Consider the following 23,197-nt stretch of genomic DNA (forward strand, 5'->3'; position numbering starts at 1 on the left):
GCATTTCTAACACATTCGCACATCTGGCTGATGCTGCTGTTCCAAGGACCACATGGTGAAAACCACTGGAATAGCAGAAGCTCAGAGAAGGAAGCGCTGGCCGTGCACTGGACCTGGCTGGGATATTAGGGAACTTTAATTCCTTCCTTTCTGCTAAGTATAAAATTAGGGGCATGCAGCTGCAGCTGGTGCGGGCTTCCCGGGAGTGGTTATTTTGCTGCCTCCATGCAAAGCACGTGGTTTCTAGCTCAGTGTTCCCTCTCTGCAGTGATGGACCCATTTTATTTTTGTTCCAACCCATTGTGGACTAATTCTTCTGTAAAATACAGGATTGGCTGGGTGCAATGGCTCACGCCTGTAATCCTCACACTTTGGGAGGCCGAGGCGGGTGGATCACCTGGGGTCAGGAGTTCAAGACCAGCCTGGCCAACATGGTGAAACACCATCTCTACTAAAAAAAAGGAAAAAAATACTAAAAAATAGGCAGGCGTGGTGGCGGGCACCTGTAATCCCAGCTACTCAGGAGGTTGAGGCAGGAGAATCGCTTGAACCTGGGAAGTGGAGGTTGCTGTGAGCCGAGATTGCGCCATTGCACTCCAGCCAGGGCAATAAGAGTGAAACTCTGTCTCAAAGAAAAAAAAATACAGTATCATAGGTGTGGGTGTTGCAGCTCTGTTGAAGCTCCACGAATGTTTCTAAATGCTCATCCTGTCACCAACTGGTAACAAGGAGCTCATGAACCAGCCCCAGGCCACGGGCCACTTTGAGGGGCCCCACCATGGAGCTTCCGCGTCCCCTAGACATCTTCACACGTGCACCCCGAAAGCAGCCCACGGCCCAGCATGAGCCAAGCACAGGGAACGGCTGTCATTCCCTCTGAGTCTGTGCCCAGAAATGGGGTGTGAGCCCACTGGAAAAGCATGAAGGAAACCGCAGGATGGCGACCACTCGCATGAAGGCAGGCTCACCCCTCCCTACCCGAAGCCCAGCCCCAGGGCACCCTTCCTCTGTAGCTAAGGAGAGATGGTTCTGGAGGCCATGGCAGGTGCTGGGGCTTGAGAGAGGAGCTCTGACAGGATCCTGTGAGAGGAACTAAAGCAGACACGGCCACACCTCTCTCCAGCTCCAAGCCCCACACCCCCAAACTGTACCCATGTCCCAAAAAAGGGTCAGGCCTGACTGACCAGGAGCTGCTGCCCCCAAGGGCCCCTGTGACTGCAAAATCTGGCTAGGACCCCAGGACACTCCTCTTTCCTGACCTGTCCTGCTAGCTCCCTTCCCGGGCTGCCTTGAAGTTCCAGGCCCCATCCTGGCATCTTTGGCAATGACGGGTGAGTCACAGAACCACAGGAACCCGAATCACCATAGAGATGGCCATGGGAAGTCAGGCTGTGCCCCCAGTGCCTTGCTGGGAGTGGCCTGAAGCCATTTGCCGCCCACTGTCTACTTCTCCAAGTATTTGGGCTGTGCCTGGAAGCTGGAGCCATGGGGAGAGCAGAAAGTGGACAGGAGAAACAGCAGGCAGGGTCAGCGAGGCCAACACAAGGCCAGATGCTTATCTGGGTAAGGAGAGGAGCCCTGTCCATTTTGCTTTGGTCTTTGCTGAACGTATTTCCGAACAATGACTCCCCACTTCCTGCCTTCCACTGGCCTGGACAGCACTGCGCTTTTTACTTTGGCCTTTCCCTGGCATTTAGCATTTCTCCAGCCTTCTCCAAATTCCCACTGAAGTGTAGGGGTTGCAAAGGGGCACCAACACAGGTCCTACTCCCAAGGCAGTTAAAGTCCTGTGAGTTGTATCAGCTAGCTATTGCTGCATGAGAAATCTCCCCAAGCTTCCTGACTTACGAACGACAATCATTTGGCCTAAACATTACAATTCATGCTGCTGTGGGTCAGGGATTCAGGCAGTGCTAGGCAGGGACAGCTCACCTCTGCTCCAGAGTGTTGGCTGAGGCAGCTGGCCGGGGACTGGAGGGCCAAGATGGTCTCACTCATGTGTGCGAGCCCTCAGCTGGGGTGGCTCATGTCTGGGCCTCAGGTCACCTTCCTGTGGCCTCTCTTTCCACACAGCATCCCCTCCTCCAGGGCCTTTCTCTCCATGGTGGTTGGACTGGTCCTCAGCTCCCACACCCAGAGGTTGTGCTTTCACAGGTCTAGAGTGCAGCCCAGGCATCAGAAATTATAGTCTCTCCAAGAGCTTCTGTAGTGAGCAGCTAAGACTGAAACACCTCCACCTCCACTCAGGCCAATCACTACTTAAAGTGTGGCTCACAGACTGGCAGTAAAGGCACCCCTGGGAGTTGGTGAGCCTTGCAGATGTCCAGGCCCCTGCACAGCCAGAGGAGTACATTGTGTCGGCAGAACCACAACTGTCGTTAAATGATGGCGATTTCAGCAGGAAGGGCCGGTGTTGGAGCTGTGGCTTGTGCTCCAATTGCCTTCTCTTTCACCACAGGCGTTCTGGAAAAGAGGCCTCTGGGTGATCTCTCAGCTCGGTTTATCCTGCAGACAGATATTTCCAGTATGACAGAGCTATCAGGAGCAATAAAAAATGGCAAGAAATACTCACACTGCTTAGAACTATGAGAACTATGAGGAGATCAGGGGACAGAGGGAGGCAGGTGGTTTGTGCTGGGCCTGCCTGGGGAGATTAAGAATAGGGTGGTTTGGAGATAGCACAGGCCACAGGGAGAATGGTGATTCTAGCTGCCTCTTGCTCTTAAATCAATATTTCTCTGTTTGTGAAACAGGTTGTTGTGCTCCAAATTTCTGACAATCTACCTCTGACCTAGAGTGGCTGAGGATTTCTGCAGAAAAATCACAAACCTTGCAAGTGGGGAGCTGGTAGACTGACTCTCTCTCTCTCCGCTTCCATCCCCTGTCCCAGGCCAGTCCCTAAACATTTCTCTCCAGCTCCTGCGAATTTCCTTCCTGTCTCCCTGCTCTAAGTCCTCTGCTGAAGAGCACCCTATGATGATGTCACAACGCAGCATCAGCAGCAGAATGAAACGCAGCCCCCTTAGGTGGCACGGGAGGCCTGCCATAACCTTGCTCTCCCCTCCTCTGTCTAACCTCACCACCTCATCCTCATGGCAAAAGTTTGCAGTTCTCTCAACAGGTGATAGTGCTGAAGGAGTCTGTCTTCCTGCACTAGCTCACCTCCCTCCTCTGCCTGGCTAACCCCTAGGGCTGCCCCTGGCACTACCGGATAGAGATGGGCGCCCCCTGGTGTTTGCACCTGGTGGTGTGGCATTTGTGTTCCTAGGTCCAGCTCAGGTGGCACCTTGCCCTTGATGTCCCCTGACATATGAGCTTGGCTGCATGCCCCCTTCCGGCTGCCATAAAATCCCAGTGCTTCCCATTACTACTGCATCATCCAATATGGATGCCACACTTCAAGTGTGGGACAGCTGCACACTTGAAATGGTCTAATCCCAGTTGAGATGTGCTGAATGTAAAATGCACCAAATTTCAACATTACATAAAAAAGAATGCAAAATAACTCACTAATAATATTTATATTGATTTACACATTTCAGTGATAATATTTTTGATATAGTGGGTTAAATAAAATACCTTATTGAAATTAATTTCACTGTTTTTAATGTAGCTACTAGAAAATTTACAATTTCTCATGTGGTTCAATGTATTCCTATTGGACTGTGCTGGTCTCATAGATTATTCTGCCAGAACCCCTCTTGACTTAGCTATAACCTAAAGCAAATTATTTAATTTCTCCAAAACTGTTTCCTTCTCTATAAAATGAGAATAAGGCTCATCTTTTAAGGTAACGGTGAGGAAAAAAGAACATGCATCAGCATGTTGGAAAATCTCTGTTAGTATAACCATTACATTCATTGTATCATATAGAATTAACTGTCACAATGACCTTAGTGGCCTCAAGGGTCATATTTATTTAAGATACCTAGATTCCCAGACAGTACCTGACACAGAACAAATGTTTTAGGCACAGGCTATAAAATGCAAGTGGGGGATGTGAGTAGCAGATGATAGGCTGGCTGATTTGCGAGAGCCCTAGCTCTAGTGGGTCCATTAGGGCAGGCATTCCTCCCTCCCTCCCCCGCAGCGGTCTGTGTCTGAAATCCATCACCGCCCCCCAGTGTCTACCTTCCTGGCCAGCGCACCTGCAGCGTGCAGCACCTGCAAGACCTTTTCTCCCAAATTCCCTCTGTAACACTTCTTCCGTCTAGTTCCCAACCTTTTACAGACACCTTGACCCTGGCAAATGCTGTTGGAGAGGTGCTGCCCAGGAAGAATCCTGCAGGGAGCGGAGCTGTCTTCCCTCAGAAGCTATGAATCATTACACTTGCTTCTATTGTTGCAGGAGAGCAAACAAACAGATTATTTTCTCCAGCCATTTCTGGGCCTTTTTCAGAAACATTCTTGTCCCCAAATATGAACTTCTAAACCAACAGTAAATTATTCTGGATAAATGCTAGTCGATGTGATTCCTTGGAAAGAAAATCCTAGGGTTTGTCTGCAAAAATTAAAGGCCACATTGTTCTGATGCTCATGTGGGTGTAGCAGAGGTGGGTATAAGCCCTGGGAGCCAGTATCAGGGCCTGCTTCATTATCAAAGACCCGTACCTTTAGGGTTATCCTGAATTTGCCCTTAGAATTTGATTTAGTTTGACTTGAGTTTGCAACACGGCATTGATGTTCTAGAAAGACCTTCTCCCACTCCAGCAAAGGTGAGCAGTATTACAGGTGGGGCTATAATGTCCAGGCATGGCCCAGTCCACATTGAGCTCTCTACAAATAGATCTCCTGGAAAAAGCAGACCCTAAAAAGTAGACTCCTGCTTTGTGGGAGTCTGGGAGTCAGTTTCTTTGGCAGAGAATAAGGGTCAGAGGTTGGAAAGGTTTGAAGAGACAAGGACTAGAAAGCAGGACACATCCCACCAAGATCAACTGCTGGCCTCATTCAAGGACAGAGCGAGGACTCAGGACCACAGCATCTCAAAGCCATCAGAGGCATGGGAACCATCAACCTAACCACCTACTCTGCACCTGTTTAGCACACGAGAAAACTGAGGCCCAGAGACAGGAAGAAATTGTCTAAAGGTGACCTATGAGGAGCAGGCTCCCACCCCAAGTCTCCTGGTTCCTACACTACACCCCTAACAGGGCTCCTTCCAGCCACACACGTCACGCGCAGGACTCACGTAGGAATCATTCTTAGCCCCAGCTCCTGTTTATCAATACACAGATAGGATAGATGGAGCCCCAAAAGAGCTGTCATGGCCGGGCGCGGTGGCTCACGCTTGTAATCCCAGCACTTTGGGAGGCCGAGGCGGGCAGATCACGAGGTCAGGAGATCGAGACCACGGTGAAACCCCGACTCTACTAAAAATACAAAAAATTAGCCGGGCATGGTGGCGGGTGCCTGTAGTCCCAGCTACTCGGAGAGGCTGAGGCAGGAGAATGGCGTGAACCCGGGAGGCGGAGCTTGCAGTGAGCTGAGATTGCGCCACTGCACTCCAGCCTGGGCTACAGAGAGAGACTCCGTCTCAAAAAAAAAAAAAAAAAAAACAAACAAAGAAAGAGCTGTCATGCTGCCTAAAATACCATCATTAAAGACTCCCTGATCTGCGTAAACAGGGTCCTGGTTTAGCCTGCAAATATCTCAGATGGATTCACAGAGTTAATTCTCAGAGACTCATACTTTAGGCGGCCCCTTCCTTGAAGCTGAGACTGAATGGTGATATTCTCAGGCAGCACGGTGTTGGGGACAGGGAGGAAGAGCCCATTATGAACATAGGATGCTGTCCAAGGGAGAGAAGCTTCAGGTGCAGGTGGGGAGCCTCTGGGACGCCAGAGGACCAACAGCTGAGCCTCTAGGAGAGGCGGGGGAGGGGGCTGAGCGTGGAATCCTAAACTTCCTCATCAGCGGTGGATTCAGCTATGGGCTCCAATGTTTCACCCCTCTGTGAACCCACGCCCTTACTCTTGTAACTTTGCAGTCCCTCCCACTAAAGACAGAATGAACTCCTCCTCCACCACCACCCCACCACCATGCTTTGCTTTGGCCAGTGTGATGTAGGAAGAAGTGTCATGTGCCTGCTCCTAGTCACACGGTGTGGAACAGAGGCTGCAGCCAGCCACCCAACGGGGCAGGGCTGTGGGACAGGAGGTGCAGGGCCCATGCTGGTCAGAGCCCAGGGGGGCGCCACCCTTTCTGGTGAGATTTTGGGAGTGGACGGGCCACTCAGGTGAAAGGAAGACCATGAATAAAGGCATGGAGGAAGGAAAAGAAAATAAATATTTCTAGAAGAATGAACAGCTCCAAGCAGTGATAGCAGCATTGTCTGAAAGAATTTGCTTCGATGATGGAAATGCTGGACACCTGTGTTGTGCAGTGAGGGAGCCGCCAGCCTTATGGGCCCATTGAGCGCTTGAAATGTGCCACTGCTACCCAGGAACTGAATTTGTTACTTTATTTAATTTCAAGCAATCAACATTTAAAGGGCCACACGTGGCCAGCAGCTCCTGACTGGATGGTACAGGTCTGGAGTGTCGGGTCCTGGGAGTGCTGAAGTAAGACTAGACTGGAGATGGCCGGGCGTGGTGGCTCACGCTTGTAATCCCAGCACTTTGGGAGGCCAAGGCGGGCGGATCACGAGGTCAGGAGATCGAGACCACGGTGAAACCCCATCTCTACTAAAAATACAAAAAAAAAATTAGCCGGGCGTGGTGGCGGGTGCCTGTGGTCCCAGCTACTCGGAGAGGCTGAGGCAGGAGAATGGCGTGAACCCGGGAGGCGGAGCTTGCAGTGAGCCGAGATTGCGCCACTGCACTCCAGCCTGGGCGACAGAGCGAGACTCCGTCTCAAAAAAAAAAAAAAAAAAAAAAAAAAAGACTAGACTGGAGATCCCTTGCACTCAGTAGAATTTTTGAGCTAAAGGGGCCCAGTAATCACGATAGCATTTGCTGCCTTCCAGGACCCGTGCACAGCACTTGTCATACATGATCTCATTTAATCTTCCCAGCATCCTTGCAGGGTAGAACAGGTCATTATCCCCGTTTTACAGACAGGTGAACGAGGCATAGAGGAGCTAAGTGCTGGGGAAAAAATCACCTGAGAGGCACAGCTGGGTGCAAATCAGACTCTGACTGCCAGGCCCCTTCCACATCCATAGGGGCCCAAACAGCCACTTACAAAGGCTGCAAAGTTCTTTTCTGGGTGTTTTCCTCTCTTGGACGCTGGTGTGAGTTGCCCCATCCCCAATAAAAAGCAGAATCTGAGATAGGACTTGCATACAAGAAGTAATTTTTGCTGCTTTTCATGCTGTGGTTTGGGGAGGGACTGCTGGTGATCTCATGGCACAGGAGTGGCAGGGATGAGAGGGAAGAAAGTCAACCCAAAGAGGTTTTATTGAGCTGGTCATGCCGCAAGCCAGCCGGAGCTCCTTCCCGATGGGCTCCTTGGAGAAGCTGTGCGCATTGCGCCTGTGAATCGGCCACCTGAGATGGAGAGGAGGGGAGCGCCATCCTCCCCAGCTCTGTCCCCCATTAGTCAAGGACTGTCTCATCTCTCAGAGGGACACGGATACAGCAAGGGGATGTGAGGCCAGATTACCCCTGCCCTGAGATGGTTGTCACACCCACATCAGGAGCAAAAATGTGGCTGACACATGTACGATTCCACTTACAGGAAATGCTCAGAATAGGCAGGCCCAAAGAGCCAGCAGGTGGCCAGGGCTGAGGGCCAGGAGGTGTGGGGAGTGAGTGTTAATGAGTACAGCATTCCTTTATGGAGTGACGAAAATGTTCTAGGATTAGATGACAGTGATGGTTAACGGTGAATTTTGTTACGTGAATTTTGTTCTAATTTTTAAAAAGTGGGCTGGCAGGAACCATGATGACAGCAAAGAAATGCAGCCAAGTTCCAGGCTCTGAGCTCAATTGCAGGCCCAGCCCCATAAATCCACAGATGCAGCCTCATCCCAGGAAAGGCCTGTCTCTGCACTCAGACCAACCTCCACCCCTGGAGCTCTGACTGAGTGTCGGGGCTGATATGGAGCCCGGGAAGTCGGGATTAGCAGTCCCAGCCCTTCCCAGCTCCTCTTCTCAATGCTGCCTCTCTCTGATGGACTCAGACACAAGGAGGTCACTGCGTTTGTCCAAGGCTATGATGTGAGCGGCTGCCAGGACTGAGCGCAGAGCCCTCACCTGCCCCTCCCCAGCAGAGCCATGTAGGAGGCACACAGGCATCCGCCTCCAGCCCCCACCCCTGAGGTCGAAGCAGGATATGCAGCTGATGTCTCAGCACTGTCCTTCCCCGTCCCCATTGTGCAATCTCGTCACTCTGAAAGGCTTTCTGTTCCTCTGTTGCACCCCACACCAGGCTAAGGCAGACAGAGCCTGAAGGGCACCCTGTCCTCTAGTGCCTGCAAGTCCTTCGTGGGGACACCTGGGCCTCCTTTCCTCCTCCTGGCCTGATGAGCCTCACATGTATCTCCAGGAAGGGTCCTACCAGCACTCCACAGAACACGGTTTAGATACACCTGAATTAGTGTACTCCAATTCACCTGCCAGGGATGCTAGCACAGTGGAAACCCCACCCCTCCATTAAGAGGTGGAGTCTACATCTGGGTGGCCTTGTGACTCACTTATAGCCAGGAGAACATGGTACTGGTGACATCAGCTGACATGTAAGGTAGGGTCCAAAAAGCCCATGCAGCTTCCATTACCAGGTGCTGCAGGGGCCCTTGACTTTGAGGCCCTGAGCTGTTGCCCAAGGAGCCCAACTACCCCAAGACCTTCATATTGTGAGGAAGCCCAGACCTCATGGGGAGGCCATGTGTAAATGTTCTAGTTGACAGCCTGATATGGCTTGGCTGTGTCCCCACCTAAATCTCATCTTGAATTGTAGCTCCCATAACTCCCACATGTTGTGGGAGGGATCTGGTGGGAGATAATTGAATCGTAGGGGAGATTGCCCTCATACTGTTCTTCCGATAGTGAATAAGTCTCATGAGATCTGATGATTTTGCAAGTGGCTTCCCCTTTCACTTGGCTCCCATTCTGTCTTGTCTGCCACTGTGCAAGATGTGCCTTTGACCTTCCACCATGATTGTGAGGCCTCCCCAGCCACGTGGAACTGTGAGTCCATTAAACCACTTTTTCCTTATGAATTACCCAGTCTTGGGTACGTCTTTATCAGCAGCATGAAAATGGACTAACACACAGCCCTAGCTAAGGTCCCGGCCAACAGCCCGCATCGACAGCCACACGGGTGAGGGAAGACCCTCCAGATAATTCCAGTTCCCAGCCACTGAGCCTTACCTAGACATGGATTCTTCTTTTCAGCCAAGGCCCTGAATATCACAAAGCAGACACATGACGCTCTTGCTAGACACTGTCTGAATTCCTGAGCTCCAGGATCTGTGAGCATGATAAAATGGTTGTCTTAGGCTGCTAAGCTTTATAATGCAGCCATAATCTCTGAAACACCCTTGATTCATAATTATTTACCGCACATATATGATGTGTCTGGCCCTATTCTGTGCATTGGGGATGCAAAGATGAAGAAACACTCAGCCCTTTCTTTAAGGACAGAACGGGTTACTGGTGCTATGTGTGTGCGGCATTCATTGCAGAATTCTGTAGTGGCTCATTTTAGCAGGGAAATCCGGAGGGACTTCCTGAAAGAGGCTTCCAGAAGTATGGAAGGGTGAGCACAGAAGTGTTTTCTCCATAGATAGTCAGAAACTGCACAACATATTTAAGAAGTTATTGGGTTATGAACTACTGGCCCCTTAAAACCTGACTAAGGTGCCATTCTGCCAGGAGCCCCCACTCTTTCCTATAATATCTGCCTCTCCCTGAAGCCTTGGCTCAATTTCTTAAACATGCCAAACTCTTATCACCAATCACAGCCATCTCAGGTGCCTTTTCCTTTGCAAGAACACTGGTCTCCCACCCTGCTTAGTTCTCACCAGGACAGAAGGCCTCCCCTGAGATGCCCCTCCCATCTCTCTCTCATGCACATCGCATGTGCAATTGTACATGTATCTGTCAGCCTGTTTCCCCGAAGCCTCTGCTGCTAGATTTTACCACAAGGGGAAGAGCATGACTGTTTGGCTCATCCCTGTATTCTCAGAGCCAGCACAATGTGGGACACATGTTACACACTCAGTAACTATTGCTGGGAGAATGAGTCCACGAATGAACTAGCCTTGTCCTGGGACCTGTTCTAATCCCTGATCCTATGGTTAGCTTCTTCTAGTTCCTAACCTAATTGTGCCTCCAGTCATTGGTTTTCTGGATCCCGCCCTCCATCTTAAAATACCTTTCTGCTACCTTCCACGAATTGTCTTTGCTAACCCAGCTACGACACAACCCCACTAGGCCACGGTTTCCATCATCCAACTGGAATCACCCAGCTCTGTTTTGCCAAGCCTGTTCCCCCAAGGTTCCAGTATCACCAACTGGCAACAGCACTTCAAAGTCAGACCACACAGAAGGCTGCAGTATTGTAGTAAAGACTCCAGTGAGGGAGGGGTCTCCCAGAGCTAGAGAGAAGGAGAAACAGATGACAAACTGCAGAGAACTTCTCCAACTGCCAGGATGCTGACCCTCCCTCCTAAAGGAAATCACATGCACCCAAATACTCATATTTAGAGGGAAAAGATCTCAAGGTAATATGAGGTCATTTCACTGAAGTGACTCCAGAGGCAACAAAATAAGTGTCCAGGGAGGTTAGCTTCTCCTTGGAGATGCTGGGAAGCTTGACATTTGCAATGGGAGAAGAGGGGGCGGGGCGACAGGAAAGGTGTGACTGCAGACGTCAAGCTCTGCCTGCATGGGGTGGCTTCAGAGACATCGTCCCCTGGGTTGTGCCATCTCCTTAGCAAAGATAGAGACCATGAATTGCTTCTAAATATAGCCAGGAGACCAGCACATAGAATTATTCAACAGGAATGCAGAAAGCTGATTTGCTGCTGATCCCCATTTGGCCTGGCTTGATTTCACAATCAAACGAAGAACCTTTTTTACTTCCAAGAGTCCTATATTGTCTATTGGTGCCAGCAGCACTGAGAGAGAAGCAACAAGCTCACCCCCACTCGATCTTCCACAGCAATCCAGCAGTCCCACATTTGCTTTCTCCCTGCATGTCTTTCTGGGAGAAAAAAAAAAAAAAGCAAAGCCAATGTGTGAGATAAGTCATTTCAAGGGAGAATCATGGATCCAGGGCCAAGAAAAGGCCACAATTACCGTTTTTTGCTTGTTCTCTCCTCTGCCGAATTTATTATTAGTTTCTGATCTATAAAATCACATCAGAGAGACCTGAGCTCACATTCTGGCTCTGCCACTCACTAGCTATGTGACTTTAACAAGTGATTTAACCTCTCTGTGCCTCAGTTTCTTATCTGTAAAATGGAGATAATAAGCTTTCTCAAAGGGTAGTGAGAGGATTAAATGAAATTCATTCAACATCGGATAATTATTTATTGATCACCTACCATGTTCTTTTTTTTCCTTCTTTAGCTTTTATTTTAAGTTCAGGGGTACATGTGCAGGATGTGCAGGTTTGTGACATAGGTAAATGTGTGCCATGGTGGTTTGCTGCACAGATCAACCCATCACCCGAGTATTAAGCCCAGCATGCATTAGTTATTCTTCCTGATGCTCTCCCTCCCCCACCCCCACGACAGGTCCCAGTGTGTGCTGCTTCCCCATATGTCCATGTGTTCTCCTCATTCAGCTCTCACTTATAAGTGAGAACATGCGGTGTTTGGTTTTCTGTTCCTGAATTAGTTTGCTGAGGATAATGGCTTCCAGCTCCACCTATGTACCTGCAAAGGACATGATTTCATTCCTTTTTATGGCCGCATAGTGTTCCATGGTGTATGTGTAGCACATTTTCTTTATCCAGTCTGTCATTGAGGGCATTTGGGTTGACTCCATGTCTTTGCTATTGTGAATAGTGCTGCAGTGAACATACACTTGCATGTATCTTTATAATAGAATGATTTATATTCCTTTGGGTATATACCCAGTAATGGGATTGCTGGGACAAATGGTATTTCTGCTTCTAGATCTTTGAGGAATCGCCACACTGCCAGATGCTATTTCTAGGTGTTTAAGATACATTAGTGAATAATACAGACACTGACCCTTGCCCTCATGTAGCTTATATTCAAGTATGGACAGATTAACAATAAGCAGTAACCCTAATAAATAATAAATTTACAGTAAGTTGGGTGATGCATGGTACAGGAAAGAGAATGTAAAGCAGATGAGGTAGAGGATGGTGGCCACATATTAATTCCTTCTCATTTTACTCCTTCTGTTGGGAGGTGGGACCTAATTCCCATCTCCAGTATCAAGGCTTCCTTTTGTGACTTGCTTGACCAAAAGAATATGCCAGAGAGATGTTGTGAGAATTTCAGGACAATGCCAGAGGACTCGCAGTTTTCTTCTGCAGCTCTTGGAACATTCTTTCTGGGAGTCCAGAGCCCCCGAGGAAGAAGTCTGACTTCCCCGAGGCCACCTGTTGGAGAGGCTGTGTGTAGGTTCTCTGGGTGACCATCCAGCTGTGCCCAGCCTTCCAGCCATCCCTGCCAAAGGACCAAGCATGTGACAAAGCCATGTGGGTCATCCACAGGAGTCCATCCACCAGCTGAGTGGGACCGAATGACACGGAGTGATGGGTGTGACGCAAAAAAGAATCACCAGCTGAGCCTGGTCTGAATTTCTGACCCGCAAATCATGAGATATAGGGCAATAATCGTTTTTAGCCACTAAGTCTTGGGAAGGTTTGTTACACAGCAATAGGTAAGTAGGATAGGATGGTAAGGGAGGCTTGGGTTTAATGCATATAAAACCCCTAGGCCAGTCACCAAATGGCATCAGATATTGTTATCCCCATTAATAGTTTTCACTGGCCCTCCCTCCTTTCAGCAGGAAGGATTTCAGAGCCAGGCCTTTCTGCTTGGCACCACTCAAAAGACGCTTCTGCTTTCTCACATGGGGAGCAGATTCTGTTTCTCTGCTTGGAGATAATGTCCCAAGGAAGAAGCAGGTGTAGACGGGCTCAGACTTCAGAACTCTAAGGATGGCTGGGTGAGAAAAGGGTCCCAGATGCCCTGTGGGCAAACATAGACTTCTGCACTTACACTTTACCCTCCCCTCACACACACATGTTACACACACACCTTCTCACCCCCAAACTTGGAAGGCTGTACTTGGAAGAGCAGAGAGGTTTTCCTGGTAATCATAATCTTATATCACACTTTAGAAAATAATTACAGTTGTGTCTCATGAACCCACACAAAGCTGTCCTGAGAGTACGGTGAGGAAACCAATGTCACACTCATGTAAAAGTTCTCTCTCTAGCTCCATTTTGCTCAGCTCCAATGTTAAGAAAGGTAAACAACCTCCCAGTGGAGAATGGCTGTAGCTTTCAGACCAGCAAATTCTGCAGTTTTCTTGGGAAAAAAAATTGAAAGACTGCTACTGTATTGATTAATTAAGCATTTATTCCACAGCAAGCAGAATCTTAGTAAATGATTCATGAAACTAAAAGGAGAGGGGAAAGCCTCCCACCCTAAAAGGTAAGTGTGCTCAGGTCAGCATTCTAATAGGAAAGTAAGAGTCATGGACTAGGAAGAGCTATTTGAATATGCGAGTAGAATGTAAGTGAAGAAAAGGGTGCAATATGTCATTTAAAACAACAAGCAGTGGGCGGAAAAAGACTGGCCAGAGAACTCAGAGAATATGCCGTTAATCGATGATTAGCTAAATGCTTTACAAGGTAGTTTTGGTAAAGGGTCTTATTCCTCTGTAGCAGGTCAAGTGGATAATATTGTATCAGTCCCTGTGCCTGATGAGGAGCCAAACAAGTTCAATGGCATTCCGCAGCACCTCACCGTCATCTAACAACAGCTATTCCATTCGCAGGCATAGGAGCTCAGAGAACTTATTCCATTGCTAGGGTCACATACCTTGCATACTCAATCCTGTTTGAGAGGTTGTAGTTATCACTGGAAGAATAATTGCAATAAATTACGTTTATCGAACACCTATAACGTGCCCAGAAAGATGCTTAGAGACTGTGAGGTAATGCTGTCCTCACCCTCAAAAGAGATAAGCTTAAAAAGCAGTAAATACATAAGGAGAAAAAATAATGATAAATATTGTGTGTTACTGGAGCTTACTTACAGAAAGGAAATATCCAAAGCAAGCAACAGGATCCATGGTTTACCTTGACAGGAAAGAGGAAAGAATGACCAAGCCAGGTGGAAACCCAAATAGTTCTTGACATTCAGTCTCCTCTGCTGTACTTATCTTTCAACTTGGGGGAGGAAGGGAGAAAGAGGGGAGGGGAACCAATCACTGGTGAATGCCTAAGAGGTGCTGGGGGTGTGAGAGCTGTTATTTCATTTATGCTTCACCCCCACCATACAAGGAGGTGCTACTGTCAATGAACTGAGGATTTCTAGAGCTTAGATCTGAATGCAGGCCTGAAAGGGTCAAAGACTCATGCCCTTTGCTCTCTGGCAGGTCACACTGCTTTATACACAAGCCGCTCCCTTGATTCCAAAACTACTGTGATTTTTGAGAGAGCTGCATGTAAGTTTGTGCTTTTCCAACCATGGATCAGTCATCCTTCCAATAACTGCCCTGTATAGGGAAGGACATTCCCCTTCTCCAAGAGATCACGAGTTAGAGGCGGAACTGAAACTGAACCTGTAAGAAGTGTGCCTGGCAAGAACTCTGTGTCCTGTTACTGGCAGCTTTCTGTAGAAGCCTGGCTGCATGTATCAGGAGACATATCAACCTCAGGAGGAACTTCTTTAAATTGACAGTTTCTGACCCCAGCCAGAGAATTTGATTCAGCCGTTTTGTGGTGACGGCTAGGAATTACTTCCCAGGTGAGTTGGATGCAGGCAGGCCATGGCCCATCTATTAAAAGTTCTGTTCCAGATGCTTCAGATGCAGGATGTGAACATCCTTTTCCCAGCAACCTTGGTCTCTGCCTCCCTGTACACCATAGGCCCCATCTCACAAGAGATGGGGAAGTGCCGCTTTACAGAGGCCTTTCATTATGTTTCACGTTATATCAGTGAGGATCATGTCAGGAAATCAGATTTCACCCCAGACATTTCAAACAGAGGGAATTCATGAAAGAGGATTGGTTACACAGGTGATGGAACTGCTGAGAAGCCACATAAAGATTAGTGACAGCTGGAGGCCACTCCACCTGCAGGGCTGGAAGGACAAAGAAAGGAAATGGTGTTACTGGTGGTGCAGAAGTTAAAGCCACAGCTGGCATGAGCAGTGGGTCTAGGGCTGTGGAGGAAGGAGCTGTCCAGCAGCAAGAGAGCCAGGGAGGAAATGCTACCCAGAGCAAAGACGGAAAGTCAGATGCTTTTCATGCCCCCCATCGAGGGGCTAGGGTGCAGTTCTGGAGACCTAAATAATACCAATGCTTAGAGAGTATTCTTTCTCAGTGGTCTAGAGCCTGGAGGATTTAACCTGAGAAAGCTAGTTTTAAAAAAATTTAAAAAGAAAGAAAAAATAAAGCCTGGAGGAGCCTCAGAATCTGCTGGATCCCCAGCTCAGAGATCCTGATGCAATAAGTCAGAGACAAGGCCTGGGCAGGGGGACTTTGAAAGGACTGTAATATGCAGATAGGGTTAAGAACTGATGTATCAGAGCATAAGCCCCAAAAGAGCAGCAATGCATCCTCAGTGGTACCACAGTGTCTGGCTCAACAGGGTTGTGTAGATACTTAATATATAGGTATTCAATGAATGAATGAATAAAAGAACGAACGCAGAACAGTGACCAGAGCCCTTGGTGATCCAGGTAGACCAGAGGGATGCCACAGCTGGGCAGGGAGAACATGAAGAGGGTCAAGGTCAGAAGCAAGGCAGTGCTAAAAAAGATGAATCTGGACACTAAGGCTAATCCCAAGCAAAACATATTTTAACCTGAAATGAACCAAATGCCAAGAGACAGGCAGATTCCCAAAAGGAGATGCAAACCACTGAATCCAAAAGATGAGAGGTTGGCTGTGGATCCACTTTGTCTACAGAGAGTTGCCATCCCCTGCGTTCATCAAGGCACCAGCAGTGAGTCTGACTCTGGCTTTACCATGGTTTTACTTCAGCCCTTTCCCTGACACGCAGGGTGCCCCACACCTCTCCTCTTATTTTGCCTCCTGACATCGAGGTATTGTATGTGGCAGGCAAGGTTCAAAGAAGTTTCCACAACAGTCCAGCTCATCAGTGGCACCGTTGGAGCTGCGTCTACCCCACCGGTTGGAAGAAACTATCCCACCTGGATATGAAGTCTTGAGCAAGCCACAGGTGCCCTTTGCCTCTCACTTTTCCAGTCCTTATGCCACTTCCCTTTCTGTCTTTTCCATTTCTCTCTCCCTTTCATTCTTCCACATCCCTCTTTCTTCTCATCACAGCTCTCTCCTTCCTTTCACTCTCTCTTTCCCATTCTCCCTTCCCCATTCCCAATACCCTGGGAGCAAAGCCTTCCTCAGTCTACATTTCTACTTTCTTCAGAATAAAATAGGACTAGTGTACTCATGTCCATGATACACGGCTTTCTAGAATAAAGGAGAGTGGGTTGCCTTGATTAATCCCCTGAGAAACTTGAAAACTTGGGACATTTCAAATTGGCATGAAAGGACTGCAGGCTAGGTCCCTGGCAGCTATTTAATCCAATCTGCACTTTAACCAGCTCTTCTGTCCCCATCTCTGGAAGTTCCTATCAGAGAACACTGCCCTTTTCCCTGCATTGCTAGTACAAGGGTTGCTGTGCCTCCTAGCCCCGGGAGTTCCAGGGGCACCACAGCTGGTTGTCCCACAGCTTTCAAGATGTCAGAACTGGCCACAGGGGCTCTTGCTGTGAGTGACCTACAAACAAGACCAACACACCCTAACCTGGTGATGATTCCCAAGTCTGGCTGCATGTCAAGATAACCTAAGGAGCATGAAAAAGACATCCAGATGCCAAGACCCACCCCAGACATACTGAATTAGGCTCTGCAGGGACAGAGTCCAGGCAACCAGCTCAATACCTCACCACTCAACTCAGAACCACCACCCTGGAGGAACTTTTGGCCTAGAAAGGTGGTGCTTTTAAACCTAACTCACAAAGAGGTCACTGGCCAGTGATTTTCAAATCCATTCACATTGTTTATGTAACAGTCCATGTGTATATTTTTAGGCCTACTATGGGCATTTCAAAATAAACAAAAACAACAACAACAACAACAGTCCTCCATGGCAAAGTATCAACGCTTTTCTGCCTTATGGATTCAGACTTTTCCTAAATCCTAATTTAGACAGCATGGTGCATTTTTGTGACTTCTATCCCCCTTCTTTATTGCACCTGATGGGAGTTTTAACCTGGTTTCAGATGAACAAGAATGCTCCAGAGAGCATCAGGTGATTCGCTCTTGGCCTCACCCAACAGGTACGGCGGGCATGGAGTTTGACCATTGTGGGGACCGGAGCCTTCTCTCCAGCTCCATCAGAGGGAATGGGAGAACATCCTGAAGCTAAGGGCCTCAACTTCCCATCTGTGCCCCCAGGATGGTGCAGCCCACCTCCTCCTGCCAAGAAAGGCACAAACACAGAACAGACACATGGGAGAAGACAGTGTTGCTTACATCCCTTTGTTGAAAAGCATTCACTCCTGTTAGGACATGCATTAGGCCCTAACCCAGGGGCTCTGGGACATTTCTTAGCAGCAAAATCATGTGTTTTTTTAAGCTTCTTTCTTAGGAATCCCACACCACAAATAGATAACAAAGAGCTGCTGTGGTTGATGCCAGGGGTCTTCGTTGTCCACTCTCGTCCCCCACCCTACAGCAGCTCTTCAACCCTTGCATGGACCTCTAGGCTCCCATAAAACCCAATTCAAACCATTGTCCTAACGTTTGGTGCCCTCTACTCTCAATCAGTACTTTTTGTGTGGTTCAGGTATATGTCTGGAGATCTGCTGATGGCCCCATAGAATGGAGGGTCATGGCGGTTTGCCATCCTATGGTCACCCAGAAGAGACCAAGCAAGTCATGTCACCCCTCTCAGTTTGGACACTCCCAAAAGTAAGGACTTTTCAGATAAAGACTTGGGTACAGGTAATTTCTTTAGGAGAGTGATTTCAAAAAAACTGAGACAGGGGAGAAGCGGCACTCCCCTGAAAGGGTGCATTACTGAGGTCTCTGCTGAGCAACAGGGGTTCAGCTCCACTGGGAAGTGTACACAGTACCCCCAGAAGTATCTGCCTGAAGGAAAGGCAGCTGGATATTTATCACTAGCTCTGGACCTCCTTGAAAGAGAGTTGCCCCGGTGCATTAACTCCCCACACATATGTGCAGGCACGCATGCACACACATCTGGGTTGCACTTACACTCCTGCTGCTTGGATGGACTGTGCCCCTCGGAGTGGCTGAAATCAGACATGAGCACTTTTGGACCCATCAGTGTCCTTGGGGATGCCATGAGGCTCTCTTTCAAAGGCAGGACATCTCCTTAAAAATCATATGCTTATTATCAAAAACCACACAGAAAATGGAAGTGAGACTCTTCCAGGACTTTCTTCATGCAGAAACACCCATCCCCTGTGGATGTACTTTGAAATCCAAGGAGGAGTTCCTTATATTCACACCCACGTATCTGCTTCTGCCTGAACTTCAGCATGGAGGCTGCCATCCAGCTCCTCCAGGCTCCAAGAACAGGGGTTGGAGGATCCAGGCTGACCCTGCCCACCCTAACTGCAGAAAGCTCTCCCTTGATGGGCATCTGCTGGCTGCATCTTGGGCTCTGGCTGTCCTCCCAGGTAGCTAAGCTCATCCCTGCAGCAAGGCATTCAGCTGGAGCACATTCCAGCCATCAAGCGGGGCTGTGCCTTGTCCTGAGCTCAGCTGAGTGTCACCAGGATAAGACAAGTGTGGCTTTTTCAGCTGGAACTCTTGGTCCCACTTACCATAAATTCTTCCACTTTGTTCAGAGAAAGCAAAACCCTTTTTTTCCGTTAACACTGCCCTCAAGTGAGATTTAGCTTTTCAGAGCTGGTCTGCACCTGGACTTAGAGAATATTCACTGCAGGGAAATATTCCCATGGGTATGAGAGGTTAAACCAACAGAATACAAAACTGTGTGTGCAGCAAGATGCCAATTCTACTAAAGAAAAAAAAGAAAGAGAGCAAGAAACGCTAGAGGAATAAACCACAAGATGTCATTTGATCAAGGGTTCACGCTTGACTTAGGATCCTGGTTCTCAAAGTGTGACCTCTGGCCAACAGCATCAGCATCACCTGGAAACCGATTAGAAATTCAAATTCTCAGTCCTCATCTCTGCCTAGACTTACCAAATCAGAAGTTCTTGGGGGTGGAGCCCAGCAACCCACGAGATTCCAGTGCATGTTAAAATAGAAAGACCACTGACCTAGGCTCATTAATTAGGCACACCTTACTGCCAGTCCTAGGAGCTGTGAGGGAGCAGAGCTTCTGTCCTTCAGGAGTCCATGATGTAGGAGGAAGGAGAAAGCAAGTGCTTGCAACAATAAAATACCAGGGAGAATAGCCATATGGGCAACCCAGACAAAAGTAAGGGGTTGTAGGAAGGTGAGTACTAGAAGCATGCACAGCAAAGTAAAAATAAGGGAAAGGGGAAACAGAAGTGTAAAAGAAAGGCGATCAAAGAATAAAATAATCAAAACAAAGCAGGAAAAGGAAGAAAGAAGTTGTGATTGGGCCAGAAGCCCAGCTCCTTAAAGCCCTTAGTGGTTCCCTAGCTCATTTATCTGCTAGTCTGGCCGGCTTTCTAACAAGCACCAGGCATGTGGGCAGGTGCTAATTTGCAAGGCTGATTTAGCAAGTAAGTGCCAGTGGTAGAAAGTTGGAACCTCCTGTAGTCCTTGAAGTCTCCACACATATAAAAAATTGGAAACCTCAATATTTCAGTTCAATGCCTCTGTGAGGAACAGACAGCAAACAGCTTCTCAACACCTCTGCACCATCAGTAGAGAGGATGCAATGCCTAGGAATGCTAGAATTTTGACTGCTTATAAATAGCAAAGCCTTGAGTCAGATAGGCAGAGATTTCCTAAGCAGGCATCAATTTAAAAGATTATGAGCCACTCCTTCACCCCATGCTCATATATGGTGTAGTTTTGTCAGGGTGGGTCATTTTTTTGTTTTTATCCATCACCTCAAGCATTTATACTTTGTATTACAAACAATCCAGTTATATTATTTTAGTTATTTTAAAATGTATGATTAAATTATTTTTTACTATAGTCACCCTGTTGTGCTAGCAAACACTGGGTATTATATTCTATTTTTCTGTAGCCATTAAACATCCCCATTTGGTATAGTTTTTAATCCTCTACCAAGTTCCTCTCTGGGCTCCTCACTTTGCAGTACATTAGTTGCTATGGAAACGATGAAGCCCCAATGTGATGGTTATAGCTTGATGGCTGCAGAAAGTTATTTTGTACAATGATTGGATATTATATAAATATATACATATATAAATTATATATAATATATACATATATGTGTACAGTATATATAGTATATACATACATAGTATATACGCACATATGTATATGCTATATATAATATACTATATATGTATATGTATATCTAATATATGTATATATTATAAACTTATATAATATATGTATATATTATATTATTTTATTATATTTTTATATTTTTTTTATTATTATATTATTATTATATACTTATATAATATATGTATATATTATATACTTATATAATATATGTATATATTATATACTTATATAATATATGTATATATTATATATTTTTTTTTTTTTTTTTTTTTTTTTTTTTTTTTTTTTTTTTTTTTTATATATTATTTATATATTATACACACACACGTGTGTACGTATATATTATACACACACGTGTGTACGTATATATTATACACACACGTGTGTACGTATATATTATACACACACGTGTGTAGGTATATAGGTAAAATGCAAGACTTTAGGAAAATTCCGATTATTTAAAGAACTTCCCAAAGGTAACAGTATACACATTAAAGTTAAAATGCTAGGCATGTGGGACCAGCCCCTCCCACCACCTGGGCTATACATTACAGCTTGGCATATAAGAAAGAACAAAGCTGGAGGCATCACGCTACCTGACTTCAAACTATACTACAAGGCTACAGTAACCAAAATAGCATGGTACTGGTACCACAACAGAGATATAGATCAATGGAACAGAACAGAGCCCTCAGAAATGATGCCGCATATCTACAACTATCTGATCTTTGACAAACTTGACAAAAACAAGAAATGGGGAAAGGATTCCCTATTTAATAAATGGTGCTGGGAAAACTGGCTAGCCATATGTAGAAAGCTGAAACTGGATCCCTTCCTTACACCTTATACAAAAATTAATTCAAGATGGATTAAAGACTTACATGTTAGACCTAAAACCATTAAAATCCTACAAGAAAACCTAGGCAATACCATTCAGGACATAGGCGTGGGCAAGGACTTCATGTCTAAAACACCAAAAGCAATGGCAACAAAAGCCAAAATTGACAAATGGGATCTAATTAAACTAAAGAGCTTCTGCACAGCAAAAGAAACTACCATCAGAGTGAACAGGCAACCTACAGAATGGGAGAAAATTTTTGCAACCTACTCATCTGACAAAGGGCTAATAGCCAGAATCTACAATGAACTCAAACAAATTTACAAGAAAAAAACAAACAACCCCATCAAAAGGTGGGCAAAGGACATGAACAGACACTTCTCAAAAGAAGACATTTATGCAGCCAAAAAACACATGAAGAAATGCTCATCATCACTGGCCATCAGAGAAATGCAAATCAAAACCACAGTGAGATACCATCTCACACCAGTTAGAATGGCCATCATTAAAAAAACAGGAAACAACAGGTTCTGGACAGGATGTGGAGAAATAGGAACACTTTTACACTGTTGGTGGGACTGTAAACTAGTTCAACCATTGTGGAAGTCAGTGTGGCAATTCCTCAGGGATCTAGAACTAGAAATACCATTTGACCCAGCCATCCCTTTACTGGGTATATACCCAAAGGACTATAAATCATGCTGCTATAAAGACACATGCACACGTATGTTTATTGCGGCACTATTCACAATAGCAAAGAGTTGGAACCAACCCAAATGTCCAACAATGATAGACTGGATTAAGAAAATGTGGCACATATACACCATGGAATACTATGCAGCCATAAAAAATGATGAGTTCGTGTCCTTTGTAGGGACATGGATGAAACTGGAAAACATCATTCTCAGTAAACTATCACAAGGACAAAAAACCAAACACCGCATGTTCTCACTCATAGGTGGGAATTGAACAATGAGAACTCATGGACACAGGAAGGGGAACATCACATTCCGGGACTGTTGTGGGGTGGGGGAGGGGGGAGGGACAGCATTAGGAGATATACCTAATGCTAAATGACGAGTTAATGGGTGCAGGAAATCAACATGGCACATGGATACATATGTAACAAACCTGCACATTGTGCACATGTACCCTAAAACCTAAAGTATAATAAAAAAAAAAAAAAAAAAAGAAGGGAATCTTGGGTGAGGAACCAGCAGGCCAAAGCAGGAGAAATCCTGGCATAGCAGATGGGAGAGCAGGATTCCTGCCCTGGGCCCCTCTCTAAGTCTGCACATTATCGCCTGGGTGACCCAGGACAAGCTCTTTCATCTGTCCAAGACTTTTTCCTCCTCGATGAGAGAACTGAACAAAGTGCTTCCGAAAGTGCCTTTCTGTGTGCACATCCTAAGGGTCTTACCATGCTCAATCAATGGTCTCCTCTGTTTACAAAGACTACCATCTCGTGGCAAGGATGAATTCATTCATTTATACCCTCATTTATTCATCCAACAGCCATTCAACAAGTGTCTGTGTTCAGCCATGCTCTGACACTGATTGAATTCTGTAGGAAGTTGAAGAGTTGAGACTTCTGCTGAACAAGACTTTTGGAATGAAGAGGCCTCATAGCATGGAAACATAGTGGGATGTAGTAGAAACGTAACTGTATTTCTCATGGTCAGCTCTCTTATCTCTTAGCCTGGAATGCAAACACAGACCCAACCCAAAAGGACAGTTCCACAATTCCATCGACCAAGCATTGGGCCCCAGATGATCAAT

The sequence above is a fragment of the Nomascus leucogenys genome, chromosome 13, assembly GCF_006542625.1.
Source record: "Nomascus leucogenys isolate Asia chromosome 13, Asia_NLE_v1, whole genome shotgun sequence".
Taxonomy (NCBI): domain Eukaryota; kingdom Metazoa; phylum Chordata; class Mammalia; order Primates; family Hylobatidae; genus Nomascus; species Nomascus leucogenys.